At 45.4% G+C, this 15,850-nt stretch overlaps 1 pseudogene; it reads left to right on the top strand.

Moving 5' to 3' along the window:
• Positions 1–431: 431 nt before the first annotated feature.
• LOC120057483 lies at positions 432–15,850 on the top strand (annotated as a pseudogene).

Below are 15,850 nucleotides of genomic sequence, written 5' to 3'. Positions count from 1 at the left end.
GTATCATAAAGATGTTTTTATTTGTGAACCTGTTCGTCTAAGTTCTCCATGTTTGTTGTGAAGGAAGTGAATTTGTGTTTATACAGGATATACCTCCCCCACCTACTCTAATCATGTCAATTCAGATCTATGCGGAGACCTCCTCATTGTTAAAACATGTGGGAGGCGCATGGCATCGCCACCGCAAGCCTCTGGAGGCTCCGCAATTGCTTCACACACTCCATATGGAGCCTCTGATCCACATTGCCACCAAGCATAAATTGGCTTTTATGGTTGACACAGGGTGGCTCTAGCCTTGTGGGCGCCCTAAGTGAGATTTGGTTGGGGGGATTTCGAACTTGTACCTTGTGTATTAATATCTAACTCTCAACAGTAAGTTGAGACCCCCGACTGAGTTCCTAAAAACCACCCTTGCGGCAAGGGGCCTTATTATGCCTGGAGCCAGCCGTGGGTTGACATGCCTAGATGTTAATAATGTAAATTGAAAATGGTTCATTGGGTGCTTTTAGCAAATCGGTCACTGATTATTCAAGTTCCTTTGGCCTTTCACGTGTTGAATCCTTTGAAATGGTATGCTTTATAGTCCTTATGGGTTTTATGCCATCCATATTTCATAATAGCATGGTTCTCTTCCTTCCTTCCTTCCTTCCTTCCTTCCTTGTGCAGTGAGTTATAATGAGGAGTCTAAGCTGATTGAGGACCTGTTCAGAAGCTACAACAAGAACATTCGTCCAGCAGCGCACCCCACAGACAAGGTGGAGGTGCAGGTCAAGCTGATTCTCACCAACCTCATCTCCCTGGTGAGAGACAGACCACACCTGCTGCAGCATAACAATACAACACACATACAGTGGGGAGAACAAGTTTTTGATACACTGCCGATTTTGCAGGTTTTCCTACTTACAAAGCATGTAGAGGTCTGTAATTTTTATCATAGGTACACTTCAACTGTGAGAGATGGAATCTAAAACAAAAATCCAGAAAATCACATTGTATGATTTTTAAGTAATTCATTTGCATTTTATTGCATGACATAAGTATTTGATACATCAGAAAAGCAGAACTTAATATTTGGTACAGAAACCTTTGTTTGCAATTACAGAGATCATACGTTTCCTGTAGTTCTTGACCAGGTTTGCACACACTGCAGCAGGGATTTTGGCCCACTCCTCCATACAGACCTTCTCCAGATCCTTCAGGTTTCGGGGCTGTCGCTGGGCAATACGGACTTTCAGCTCCCTCCACAGATTTTCTATTGGGTTCAGGTCTGGAGACTGGCTAGGCCACTCCAGGACCTTGAGATGCTTCTTACGGAGCCACTCCTTAGTTGCCCTGGCTGTGTGTTTCGGGTCGTTGTCATGCTGGAAGACCCAGCCACGACCCATCTTCAATGCTCTTACTGAGGGAAGGAGGTTGTTGGCCAAGATCTTGCGATACATGGCCCCATCCATCCTCCCCTCAATACGGTGCAGTCGTCCTGTCCCCTTTGCAGAAAAGCATCCCCAAAGAATGATGTTTCCACCTCCATGCTTCACGGTTGGTATGGTGTTCTTGGGGTTGTACTCATCCTTCTTCTTCCTCCAAACACGGCGAGTGGAGTTTAGACCAAAAAGCTCTATTTTTGTCTCATCAGACCACATGACCCTCTCTCATTCCTCCTCTGGATCATCCAGATGGTCATTGGCAAACTTCAGACGGGCCTGGACATGTGCTGGCTTGAGCAGGGGGACCTTGCGTGCGCTGCAGGATTTTAATCCATGACGGCGTAGTGTGTTACTAATGGTTTTCTTTGAGACTGTGGTCCCAGCTCTCTTCAGGTCATTGACCAGGTCCTGCCATGTAGTTCTGGGCTGATCCCTCACCTTCCTCATGATCATTGATGCCCCGCGAGGTGAGATCTTGCATGGAGCCCCAGACCGAGGGTGATTGACCGTCATCTTGAACTTCTTCCATTTTCTAATAATTGCGCCAACAGTTGTTGCCTTCTCACCAAGCTGCTTGCCTATTGTCCTGTAGCCCATCCCAGCCTTGTGCAGATCTACAATTTTATCACTGATGTCCTTACACAGCTCTCTGGTCTTGGCCATTGTGGAGAGGTTGGAGTCTGTTTGATTGAGTGTGTGGACAGGTGTCTTTTATACAGGTAACGAGTTCAAACAGGTGCAGTTAATACAGGTAATGAGTGGAGAACAGGAGGGCTTCTTAAAGAAAAACTAACAGGTCTGTGAGAGCTGGAATTCTTACTGGTTGGTAGGTGATCAAATACTTATGTCATTCAATAAAATGCAAATTAATTACTTAAAAATCATACAATGTGATTTTCTGGATTTTTGTTTTAGATTCCGTCTCTCACAGTTGAAGTGTACCTATGATAAAAATTACAGACCTCTACATGCTTTGTAAGTAGGAAAACCTGCAAAATCGGCAGTGTATCAAATATTTGTTCTCCCCACTGTACATTAGATGCCAGTACAAAAATGTATGCACTCACTACTGTAAGTCACTCTGGATAAGAGCATCTGCAAAATGACTCAAATGTAAAACCAAACATATTACACACATCACACTGCTGCACCCCAACAACACAATACATATTCCGTACGGATGACATACTATCTAAACAGTTCTGTACTTCCACCATGCAGGGTGCACTACAGTACTATCACATATCAAACTGAAATGGACAAATGTCTTCATCAGACAATCATATTATCTCCTCTGTTACAGAATGAAAAGGAAGAGACTCTCACAACTAATGTCTGGATTGAGATTGGTGAGAGAAACACTCACAATTTTATCAATTCATTTGTCATTTGTTTCTTGCATACTTTGACTAGATTCAGTTTTTTCCTTTCTCCTACTTTGAGTTTTTTCCATCTCAATGCTCTCTTCTCCCTCACTCGTCTGTTTTCTCCTCCGTTCCTCCCCCTCTCTCGTCTCTCCTCTGCCTGTACCCTCCCCTCCCTCCCACAGCAATGGAATGATATTCGCCTAGCCTGGAACACCTCTGAGTATTTTGGCATTGAAGTTATCTGTGTGCCTTACAACACAGTATGGCTCCCTGACATCGTCCTTGAGAACAAGTGAGCCAGTAGAGGGCTTTCATCTTTTTCCTCATTCTGATTTCCCCCCCTTTTGTGGCTCTGTTTTGCTTTGTTTTGAGCAATGGACTCTTGAACTCTTCTCATCGCACCCTACCCTTTCCTTCCACCTCCTTTCTTCCCCTCCTCTCTTCCCCCTCTGCAGCATTGATGGCAAGTTTGATGTGGCCTACTATGCCAATGTGTTGATCTACTCCAGTGGCTACATGTACTGGCTGCCTCCAGCGATCTACCGCAGCACGTGTGCCATAGAGATCACCTATTTCCCCTTTGACTACCAGAACTGCACCTTAGTCTTCAGGTCCCAGACATACAGTGCAAATGAGTTGGAAATCATATTGACGCAGAGACCAACAAGCCTATTGAGTGGGTGGACATTGATCCTGAGGCCTTCACTGGTAATACACACACTAATGTTGCAACGTCTTGTTTTTATGGTTTTCCAAATCAAATCATATTTGTCACATGCGCCGAATACAACAGGTGTAGACCTTACCGTGAAATGCTTACTTACAAGCCCTTAACCAACAATGCAGTTAAGAAAATATTTACTAAATAAAGTACATTTAAAAAATATATATATATGTTTGTGGTGGTTAATAGACGGTACTCTACCTCAGGCAAGCAATACCTTGAGACGACCTTAATATTAGACATCGTGCACCAGCTGTTCTTGACAAAAAGACACACCCCCACCCCTTGTCTTACCGTACGAAGCTGTTCTGTCCTGCCTATGCATGGAAAACCCAGCCAACTGTATATTATCTGTGTCGTCGTTCAGCCACGACTCGGTGAAACATAAGATATTACAGTTTTTAATGTCCCAGTGGTAGGATAGTCTTGAACAGTTTATTTTCCAGTGATTGCACGTTGGCCAATAGAACGGATGGTATAGGCATGTTACCCACTCACCAATGAATTCTCATAAGGCACCCTGATCTGCGCCACCTGTATTTCCTTATTTTCTTCATGCGAATGACGAGGATTTGGGCCTTGTCCGGGAGTAGCATTATATCCTTCGCGTCAGACTCATTAAAGAAAAAATCTTTGTCTAGTTCGAGGTGAGTAATCGCTGTTCTGATATCCAGAAGCTCTTTTCGGTCATAAGAGATGGTAGCATCAACATTATGTACAAAATAAGCTACAAACAATGCAGAAAAACACACAAAATAGCACAATTGGTTAGGAGCCTGTAAAACGGCAGGCATCTCCTCTGGCGCCATTCTTTAAATAAATTATATTTCAAAATCTACCTCCCTCTAATAGTTTCCCACCACTACTCAGGTCCTGCATGTGTGACACAAATACTGAATATACAACTTTGTAGTTTCTCAAAATCAATATGTACGACTCCAACACCATAAAGTTTGCTGAGGACATGACGGTGGTAGGGCTGATCACCGACGGCGATGAGGCTGCCTATAGAGAGGAGGTCAGAGACCTGGCAGTGTGGTGCCAGGACAACAACTTCTTCCTCAATGTCAGCAAGACAAAGAAGCTGATTGTGGACTACAGGAAAGGAGGTGCGAACACGTCCCCATCCACATTGGGGCTGTAGAGGAGCGGGTTGAAAGCTTCAAGTTCCTCGTTGTCCACATCACTAAGGAATTATCATGGTCCACTCACCAACACAGTCGTGAAGAGGGCATGACAATGCCTCTTCCCCCTCAGGAGGCTGAAAAGATTTGGCATGGGCCCTCAGATCCTCAGTTCTACAGCTACACCATTGAATGGCTGCATCACCGCTTGGTATGGTAACTGCTTGGCATCTGATCTCAAGGCACTACAGAAGTTAGTGCATATGGCCCAGTATATCACTGGGGCCAAGCTCCCTGCCATCCAGGACCTCTATACCAGGCGGTGTCAGAGGAAGGCCCAAAAAATTGTCAAAGACTCCTTCCAACCAAGCCGCAGACTGTTCTCTCTTCTACTGCATGACAAGCGGTACCAGTGCACCAAGTCTGGAACCAACAGGATCTAAACAGCTTCTAACCCCAAGCCATTAGACTGCTAATCAAATGGCTACCCTGACTACCTGCGTTGACCCTTTTTTGCACTCTCTCTCTTGCAGTGACTACGCACACATACTGGACTCTACCCACACACTAACCCATACTTACGCTGACATCCCAACACACACACACACACACACTGACGCAACACACATTCACACTCACCAAGTACGCTGCTGCTACTGTTTTATTTATCCTGTTGCCTAATCACTTTACCTATATGTACATAGCTTCCTCAATTACCCCATACCCCTGCACATCGACCCGGTACTGGTACTCCTTGTATAGAGCCATGTTATATTTACTCTTTATTGTTATTCACTGTGTATTTATTCCTCATGTCACTTTGTATTTGACTTTTTTTTTCTTAATCTGAAGTACATTGTTGGAAAAGGACCTGTAAGTTAGCATTTCATTGTTAGTTGTGGTGGAATTATTCTAATCAAAGATACTTTTAGATTTCCTCAAAACAATTGAACTTTATTATTTAATGACTGCAGTAATGGAACGTTAACAATCACCCAATGGTGTAGTGTTAAAGCCCAAATAAACAGGATTCGGTTAGAACTATTTATAGTCTTCCTGAGTCCTTGTGACAAGGAACAGAAATGATACAAAGGTACATTGTGCTCTCATGCAACAGACATCAAGATTTACATGGCACCAAATATCTGTCTCTAGTTCATTTACTACTTGTTTATACAGAAATACTAATGCAACCTAGAATACTAAATCCTTTCCTTAAATAAACTGGACATTGGTCCTCCCTGTTACCGATAAACAGGCACACAGACACTAATCATGGAATGCAGTCTTTAGATTCTCACCAAGCCATCGTAAATCTGTCAGAGTTAAATCTGAGGATTCTCTCTCTTCACGCAGACACATGAGAGTTCTAAGAACCCTATTCTGTTGCCTCTAGAAAAAACAGACGGTGTTAATGTTTTAATATAGGAATACATTCTAATATAAAAGTAATGTGATTAACATAATGTTGTAATTCTACGACATTGTCTAAACCTGTTGACAAAGCATGTGACAAATAACATTTGATTTGATTAACAGCTATCTGTAAACAATTTACAACCCATCAACAGGTCAAATCCTAATGAAATGGCTTCTATTGATCCCAGTGTGTCTGTTTCCACCCTGTTAGAGAACGGTGAGTGGGCCATAAAGCCCCGGCCAGCCAGGAAGCTGATCAACTCACGCTACACTCCTGATGACCTGGAGTACCAGGAGATCTCCTTCAACCTGGTCATCCAGAGAAAACCTCTATTCTACATCATCATCCTGCCCTGCTCACTCATCTCCTCCCTGGTCGTCCTGGCCTACTTCTTACCTGCACAGGGTAGGTTGCAACACTGCTGCTGATTGGTCAGTGGTGTAACTTAAGGATACAGGAAGATGATACAGTATGCCATCAACAACTGATGTTAGCAGATGTCTGTTAGTGTTGTTTCATATATTGACTATTAAATCAAATTATTTATATTTAAAGCAGCTATCAACAGTTGAAACAATAACAAAGTGTCCTCCCTGCCCCCATTTCAGTAAAAAGCTGAGGGATGGGGCTAGAGAAATATAACCACTCAAATTCATAAAAGAGAGCTATGGATGCAAGGACTGACCATCCATGATATCAGAATTATAATTTTTAATGTTCTGAGGTTATGTAGTGTTTTACATTTACTTTGTTTACAAACATTGAAGTAAAACAAGTTTATATTTTGGATTCTGATGGGGTACGAATGCTTATGAGGCATTAATAAGTTATATTCTTCAAGAATCAATGGGTACATATCATTAATTTATGAGTCCACAAATGGATGTAGCAACTGCAGATTGCCCCTTTATGCTCTAACATAGATTTCATGGTTTTGAGTTTCAAACTAGAGAATGCACTGTATGTTGTCGGATTTAAGTTGGATTCTGTTTGCCTGCGCAAGACAAGATCAATAGGGATCTGCATTCCAACTAAAACACTTGGAAGCACTCTCACGTTACGTCTGGAATTGCTCGAGTATATTACAGGGATCATCAACTAGATTCAGCCGCGGGCCTTTTTTTCTTGAGCGGATGGTCAGGGGGCCGGAACATTATTACAAATCATTTGTAGACTACAAATTGACTACAAGAAACCCAAACAGATAATGTGACTAAAACATAACTTCAAACCTTGCTTAGGCATTTGTTTACGATCACATCTCTTTATTATGTTTGGGAATAGGCCTACTTGGGATCAGATTTCCAAAATGTTTATCACTTGGAGCTGATTTGGAGCTGGAGCTGTCCAACAACAAAAATGTTTTTTTTGCTCAGAAAACTTGGTGGGCCAAATAAAACCATCTGTATATTATGTCTGTTGTCGTCTATGATGATTATGGGAAAAGCACTGCACTCCCGTCTACCCCTCTGATTCTCTGTTGTCCCCTTCATAGCTGGGGGACAGAAGTTGACTGTGTCCATCTCTGTCCTGCTGGCTCAGACTGTCTTCCTATTTCTTATTGCTCAGAAGGTCCCTGAGACATCGCTCAATGTCCCACTCATTGGCAAGTGAGTTAGAATGTACCTGGGTGTGTTTGTATGATGATTCTGTGTGAGAGACTCCATATAGTCACTGCATTCCTTTCTCAACTTCAAATTTGTGCCCTCTAATGGGATTCTTCTTCAGTCTCTTTCTTACTGCCTTCCTCCATACATTTCTGTTACTCCATAAGAGAGCCAAATCCCCTCTCCATCAACATCGGTCTGTTCTTCTCTTCCAGGTACCTGATCTTTGTCATGTCTGTGACCACGCTCATCGCCACCAACCAAATCGTGGTGCTCAACATCTCCCTCCGCAGTCCCAAAACCCACACCATCAAGCAGGTATGTATACATTGAAAAGCAAAATGATTTGTTTAACCACAAATGGGTGCTAAGTGGCATAAAAAAATCCAGGTCCAGTACTTGTGTGGGTTTGAAAGTTAAATACTTTATTGCATAGGCCAAGTCATGACTAAAATATAGTGCATTCTGAAAGTATTCAGACCCTATAACTTTTTCCACATTATACATTTATGGATTTTCCCCACAATGACAAAGCAAAACAGGTTTTTAGATTTCTTTGCCAATTTATTAAAAATAAAAACAGAAATACCTGATTTACATAAGTATTCAGACCCTTTGTACCAAAAAATGGTACCAAAAAATGGCTGCAGCATTGAAGAACACAGTGGCATCCATCATTCTTAAATGGAAGAAGTTTGAAACCACCAAGACTTTTCCTACAGCTGGCCGCCCGGCCAAACTGAGCAATCCGGGGAGAAGGGCCTTGGTCAGGGAGGTGACCGCGAATCTGATGGTCACTCTGACAGAGCTCTGTGGAGATGGGAGAACCTTTCAGAAGGGCAACCATCTCTGCAGCACTCCACCAATCAGGCCTTTATGGTAGAGTGGCCAGACGGACACCACTCCTCAGTAAAAGGCACATGACAGCCCGCTTGGAGTTTGCCAAAAGGCACCTAAAGGACTCTCAGAACATGAGAAACAAGATTATCTGGTCTGATGAAACCAAGATTGAACTCTTTGGCATGAATGCCAAGCATCACGTCTGGAGGAAACCTGGCACCATCCCTACGGTGAAGCATGATAGTGGCAGCATCATGCTGTGAGGATGCTTTTCAGCGGCAGGGACTGGGAGACCAGTCAGGATCGAGGGAAAGATGAATGGAGCAAAGTACAGAGATCCTTAATGAAAACCTGCTCTAGATCGCTCTGGACCTCAGACTGGGGTGAAGGTTCACCTTCCAACAGGACAACGACCCTAAGCACACAGCCAAGGCAACGCAGGAGTGGCTTCGGGACAAGTCTCTGAATGTACATGATTGGCCCAGCCAGAGCCCGGACTTGAACCTGATCGAACATCTCTAGAGAGACCTGAAAATAGCTGTACAGCGACGCTCCCCATCCAACCTGACGAGCTTTCGAGGATCTGCAGAGAAGAATGGGAGAAACTACCCAAGTAAAGGTGTCAACCTACAAGAAGACTCAAGGTTGTAATCGCTGCCAAAGGGGCTTCAAAGAACTAAAGGGTCTGAATACTTATGTAAATATGATATTTCAGTTTTTTTTTGTCTAAAAATCTGTTTAAGGAAATGAAAAGCTGTTAAAACGACCCAACATGTTTTTGATAAAATATGCATCCAAGCAGAAATGAAATCTTATGTGGTTGAAATACTATCAGCTTTGATGATGCTTATAAAGATAGCACCTTTTGTCACGATCGTCTTCTTGAGAAAGAGAGGACCAAGGCGCAGCGCGTGAAAAATACATCTTCTTTAATGAAGGAAAAAACAACCACTTACAAAATGAACAAAACAAACGATCGTGAAGCTAAACAGAACTAAGTGCACACATGCAACATAGAACATAGACAACTACCCACAAAAGCCTACTGTCTATGGCTGCCTTAAATATGGCTCCCAATCAGAGACAATGAATGACAGCTGTCTCTGATTGAGAACCAATCTAGGCAGCCATAGACATAACTAGACAACTACACTCTTCTCTGCCCCATACACATACAACACCCCTAGACTAGACAAAACACACAAAGACAACCCACCCCAACCAACTAAATAAATAAAAGAAAAAGGAACAATAGGTCAGGAACGTGACATAACCCCCCCCTTAAGGTGCGAACTCCGGGCGCACCAGCATAAAGTCTAGGGGAGGGTCTGGGTGGGCGTCTGTCCACGGTGGCGGCTCTTGCGCTGGTCGTGGTCCCCACCCCACCATAGTCACTACCCGCTTTCGTAGCCTCCTCCAAATGGCCACCCTCCAAATTAACCCCACCGGACTAAGGGGCAGCACCGGACTAAGGGGCAGCACCGGACTGAGGGGCAGCACCGGACTGAGGGGCAGCACCGGACTGAGGGGCAGCACCGGACTGAGGGGCAGCACCGGACTGAGGGGCAACACCGGACTGAGGGGCAACACCGGACTGAGGGGCAACACCGGACTGAGGGGCAACACCGGACTGAGGGGCAACACCGGACTGAGGGGCGGATCCTGGCTGGCTGGCTCTGGCGGATCCTGACTGGCTGGCTCTGGCGGATCCTGACTGGCTGGCTCTGGCGGCTCCTGGCTGGCTGGCTCTGGCGGCTCCTGGCTGGCTGGCTCTGGCGGCTCCTGGCTGGCTGGCTCTGGCGGCTCCTGGCTGGCTGGCTCTGGCGGCTCCTGGCTGGCTGGCTCTGGCGGCTCCTGGCTGGCTGGCTCTGGCGGCTCCTGGCTGGCTGGCTCTGGCAGCTCCTGGCTGGCTGGCTCTGGCAGCTCCTGGCTGGCTGACTCTGGCTGGTCATGGCTGGCTGACGGCTCTGGCTGGTCATGGCTCGCTGACGGCTCTGGCTGGTCATGGCTCGCTGACGGCTCTGGCTGGTCATGGCTCGCTGACGGCTCTGGCTGGTCATGGCTCGCTGACGGCTCTGGCTGGTCATGGCTCGCTGACGGCTCTGGCTGGTCATGGCTCGCTGACGGCTCTGGCTGGTCATGGCTGGCGGAAGGCTCTGGCTGATCCTGTCTGGCGGAAGGCTCTGGCTGATCCTGTCTGGCGGAAGGCTTTGGCGGCTCCTGTCTGGCGGAAGGCTCTAGCGGCTCCTGTCTGGCGGAAGGCTCTAGCGGCTCCTGTCTGGCGGACGGCTCTAGCGGCTCCTGTCTGGCGGACGGCTCTAGCGGCTCCTGTCTGGCGGACGGCTCTAGCGGCTCCTGTCTGGCGGACGGCTCTGTAGGCTCATGGCAGACGGGCGGCTTTGCAGGCTCATGGCAGACGGGCGGCTTTGCAGGCTCATGGCAGACGGGCGGCTTTGAAGGCTCAGTACCGACGGGCGGCTTTGAAGGCTCAATACAGACTGGCAGTTCATGCGGCGCTTGGCAGACGGACAGTTCAGACGGCGTTGGGCAGACGGACAGTTCAGGCGCCGTTGGGCAGACGGGCAGTTCAGGCGCCGCTGGGCAGACGGCAGACTCTGGCCGGCTGAGACGCACTGTAGGCCTGGTGCGTGGTGTAGGCACTGGTGGTACTGGGCTGGAGCGGGGAGGTGGCACCGGAAATACCGGACCGTGCAGGCGTACTGGCTCCCTTGAGCACTGAGCCTGCCCAACCTTACCTGGTTGTATGCTCCCCGTCGCCCGACCAGTGCGGGGAGGTGGAATAACCCGCACCGGGCTATGTAGGCGAACCGGGGACACCATGCGTAAGGCTGGTGCCATGTAAGCCGGCCCGAGGAGACGTACTGGTGGCCAGATATGTAGGGCCGGCTTCATGACATCCGGCTCAATACTCAATCTAGCCCGGCCGATACGTGGAGCTGGAATGTACCGAACCGGGCTATGCAGGCGTACAGGAGACACCATGCGCTCTACTGCGTAACACGGTGTCTGCCCGTACTCTCGCTCTCCACGGTAAGTACAGGGAGTAGGCGCAGGTCTCCTACCTGACTTCGCCACTCTCCCTTTAAGCCCCCCCCCAAGAAATTTTTGGGGTTTACTCACAGGCTTTTCGGGTTTCCAGCCACGTCTCCTTGCTGCCTCCTCATACCACCGCTCCTGGGCTTTAGCTGCCTCCCTCTCTTCAATAGAGCGGCGATATTCCCCTGTCTGAGCCCAGGGTCCTTTTCCGTCCAATATTTCCTCCCATGTCCACGAGTCCTGGTTTCTTTGTTGCGCTCTCCCACGCCGCTTGGTCTTTGGTCGGTGGGTAGTTCTGTCACGATCGTCTTCTTGAGAAAGAGAGGACCAAGGCGCAGCGCGTGAAAAATACATCTTCTTTAATGAAGGAAAAAACAACCACTTACAAAATGAACAAAACAAACGATCGTGAAGCTAAACAGAACTAAGTGCACACATGCAACATAGAACATAGAACATAGACATAGACAACTACCCACAAAAGCCTACTGTCTATGGCTGCCTTAAATATGGCTCCCAATCAGAGACAATGAATGACAGCTGTCTCTGATTGAGAACCAATCTAGGCAGCCATAGACATAACTAGACAACTACACTCTTCTCTGCCCCATACACATACAACACCCCTAGACTAGACAAAACACACAAAGACAACCCACCCCAACTCACGCCCTGACCAACTAAATAAATAAAAGAAAAAGGAACAATAGGTCAGGAACGTGACACCTTTACAGACTGTTCTGGTCCTTCTATTTATTTTCAACTCCATTTCACAGCTTTTCTCTTACTGAATTAAACTTTGATATTGTCCTTTTTGCCTCAGTGCATCAATGTTAACTTTTTCTGCCTAAATTCCCAAAAGCATTTGGCAATTGCCGTGTATTTAGCACGCTACAGTTAGGCCCTAAAGCTTAGGCTAAATACTAACGTCAGATAGAAAAACCTCAGTGTAGCCTATAGATATGAATTGCACAAGAATTATACTTTTTTTTAACGCCTTCTTTTCTCTTTATTCAATACTATAACGATCCGATATGACATAAGATCCTACTTTGTCAGAATGAATATTAGACTTTTTTGTTGCCTATTCCACCTTTCCTCTCCCCTGTTTAGCCCCTCTGGTGGATAATGCAGAGGCGGAAGTGAACAGAGTGAGGGAGCGACGGCGTAGCTCGTTCGGCCTGATGCAGAGAGCGGAGGAGTATGTGCTGAAACAACCACGCAGCGAGATGATGTTTGACAAACAGAGAGAGAGAGGCACGGTCTCACACGATCATTTGGTAAGATTAGAGATACCGGTAGGGAGGGAAGGAAGGATAGTGCATGGGGGGGGTATACAACATTTGTTTTGGTGTTATGGAACCCAGAAACAGTTGTGCCAAACAACATTTGAGACAGGCACGTGCACAGATAGGGCTCTACCTGCACAGAGCACATGCCCCTTTGCCCTTCCAGTCTCCAAAGTTCCTTTTTCAGTGGTGGAATAATCTCCCCCCAAATGTTTATTTTTTTAAATAAATGTTCTGTCATGGTTGTTCTGAACCTACTGTCAGCAAGTCCTCATTAAATGATAATCTATGCTTCAGAACCAACAAGTTGCGCATCTTAATTGTTGACCAATGACTTCATCGACGTTGGAGCATAAAGAAGGGCATACTAGTGGTGCACGGGTCAGCTGTTTGTTCACCGGCACCCGCCCGCAATTGCTAATAACACATCTGCAACCACCCAACTATGTGTAATAAAGTGGAAATCTGAGAACCGACCCTAACCCGCAAATATAGAAAATGCATGGTAGGCTAGAGATGGCAGAATTTTGGGGGGGAAGATCTTTTTGCCTGATTTTAGATATGTTTCTGCTTATAATTTCCAACATTATGGTAGGCTATTTGTTAGTCAACTTGTCTATAGTTAGATACAGGTGGCTTCTCTTCTGTCATTATGTTGCCCGAAGAGTAAATAAACCCTTACTCAGCAGAATGTTATAAATGGACAGAATGAATGCTTCAATCTAGTTGACTTCGGTAAAGTTCTCTCTGTCATCTCTGCTTCTTTCGTGGAGCAAAGAAGTTTAGAGATCGGGGAGAAAATGCAATAACTCAAAAATCTGGAAAGATTTTCTGTGCAACATTTCCTTATGACATCAGTTTACCCGGTTGTAAGGGAAGCTGTGAAAACGACCCAACATGTTTCTGATAAGAATTCAGTTCGGCTTGGATGCATATTTTGTGGTTGAAATACTATCAGCTTTTATGATGCTGATAAAGATAGGTACTGTTTAGAGGTGCTAACTGTGCATTCGCATTCTCTCAAGATGACAAAAATCATATTTCTCCACTCCTGTTCAAAATTTTGCCGACATAATTTTACTGCAAGAAATGCTTAATTCTCCAGGAGTTACTATTAAGGCTATGTGAGAGGTTATAGACCTACAGTCAGTGCCCAGATTTCAGTTTCCATTTAACCCTTCTGAACAGTAGGCTACAGTTCCCTCAATATTAACTTTTTCTGCCCGTTCCAAAATGCATTTGGCGATTGGCGTGTTGGCTATTTGGCGCGTGTACAGTTAGGCCCTAAAGTTTAGGCTTATGCACTAATGCAGATAGCCTAAAATAATGAAAGAAAAACCTCAATGTAGCTTAAGATGTATACATTGCACAAGAATTATACATTTATGGATTTTTTAAGGTATTGTCTTTATTCAACCCGCCCGCCACCAACCCGCCCTTCATCCACACAATATTTCATGACCCTCAACCCGCCCGCCCTGCGGATATAACCACGGGGACTGCGATTTATGAGTCACTAGGGCACGCATATCCAGATTAGTGACCAAAAATAACTTGTTTCAAGCCTACATTCATCATCCATATAAAATACAGTTTCACAATCTACTACTGACTTATCTTTGCCAGAACAATTGTCTACCTGGCGATTTGATTGATCATTTTCATATTTCAGATAGGCCTAATGTGGGTGGCTACTGGCTATATGTCTAAAGATAAGCAGCTGTAACATCGCACTGCCATCAATATTATGGGACAAAGATGTAACATATTCTGGCGAAATTCTTACGATATTTGTGAGGAAGAACAGGGCTATCCGGCTGGCAATGAGCGCTTTGCAGGCAGGCATGATAGTGGCCACAAATAGAGTTGGGTTGGATATAGTAATGGTAGGCTACAATCTTCTATTTTGACTGGTATTGTGTTGGTCATTGTTAATAAGAATTTGAGTTCAAAATAGTTTAGAAAAATAATTTACTAATCAGATTGTTCTGCTTTCCCTTCTTGTAATAATTGCTCAACGAATCTGTGACCGCGGCTGCAGGAACCATTTTTTTGGGGTGCCCTTTTTTTGTTGATGAGCACATCCCCCCCCCCCCCCCCCCCCCAAAAGGTCTGCGGACAGCCCTGCTTTGAGATGTAGTAGTAAGTAGTTATGTATATTATCCAGCAAGCCACTTTTTTAAATAGATGTCTGGGTTAATTTGAATTGGTTTTAAAAAGCATTTGGTTGTATTTGTTCTTGTAAATAAGTATCACAATCAATAGGAAAAGGAGAGAGGATAAAGATTCGCACTGTGGTCCATCACCAGCATATGTGTAGGTGACTGTATGTCTCTGTTACCCTCTAGTGGATGGCATTGATGTGAGCACCACAGCCAGTCTGTTCAAGAGCCTCGCCCAAGCTGCTCCTGAGATCAAGGAATGTGTGGATGCCTGTAACTTTATCGCTGAGAGCACAAAGCAAGCAAATGACATTGGATCAGTAAGTATTGCTTTTATTCTGGGGATGTAGGTCAGGTTTTGGGTCAATTTCATTTCAATTAATTCTGTTCAGGCCCATATTCACAAAGCGTGTTGATCTAGGATCATGCTCTTATGATAAAATAAATGATTATGATTTTAAAAGGCCTACACTGAGACACTTTGAATACAGGCCCATGGTGAGCTGAGGGTTAAGAAATCGTGATAGAACAGTGTGGGTCATTGTCTCCCCACTTCTGGCTCACCGTTAACTGTCCCATAGGAAATGGAGAGTTGGGTATTGATCGGGAAGATGATTGACAAGGTGTGTTTCTGGGTGGCCATGGCCCTCTTCTCCATCGGAACTGTCGCCATATTCCTCACGGGACATTTTAACTCAGTCCCAGAGTTTCCATTCCCTGGGGAAAACAAACGATACCTCCCCAGTTAAGAGAAGGGGCGTTGCCTTGTCCTCCTAACTTGGTCACAGATTATATGGATCATCCATTGTCTTCATATCATTGAGACTTAAGTTGTC

This window comes from Salvelinus namaycush, chromosome 12, assembly GCF_016432855.1.
Source record: "Salvelinus namaycush isolate Seneca chromosome 12, SaNama_1.0, whole genome shotgun sequence".
Taxonomy (NCBI): Eukaryota; Metazoa; Chordata; class Actinopteri; order Salmoniformes; family Salmonidae; genus Salvelinus; species Salvelinus namaycush.
This window is presented reverse-complemented; position numbering and strand designations above follow the sequence as displayed.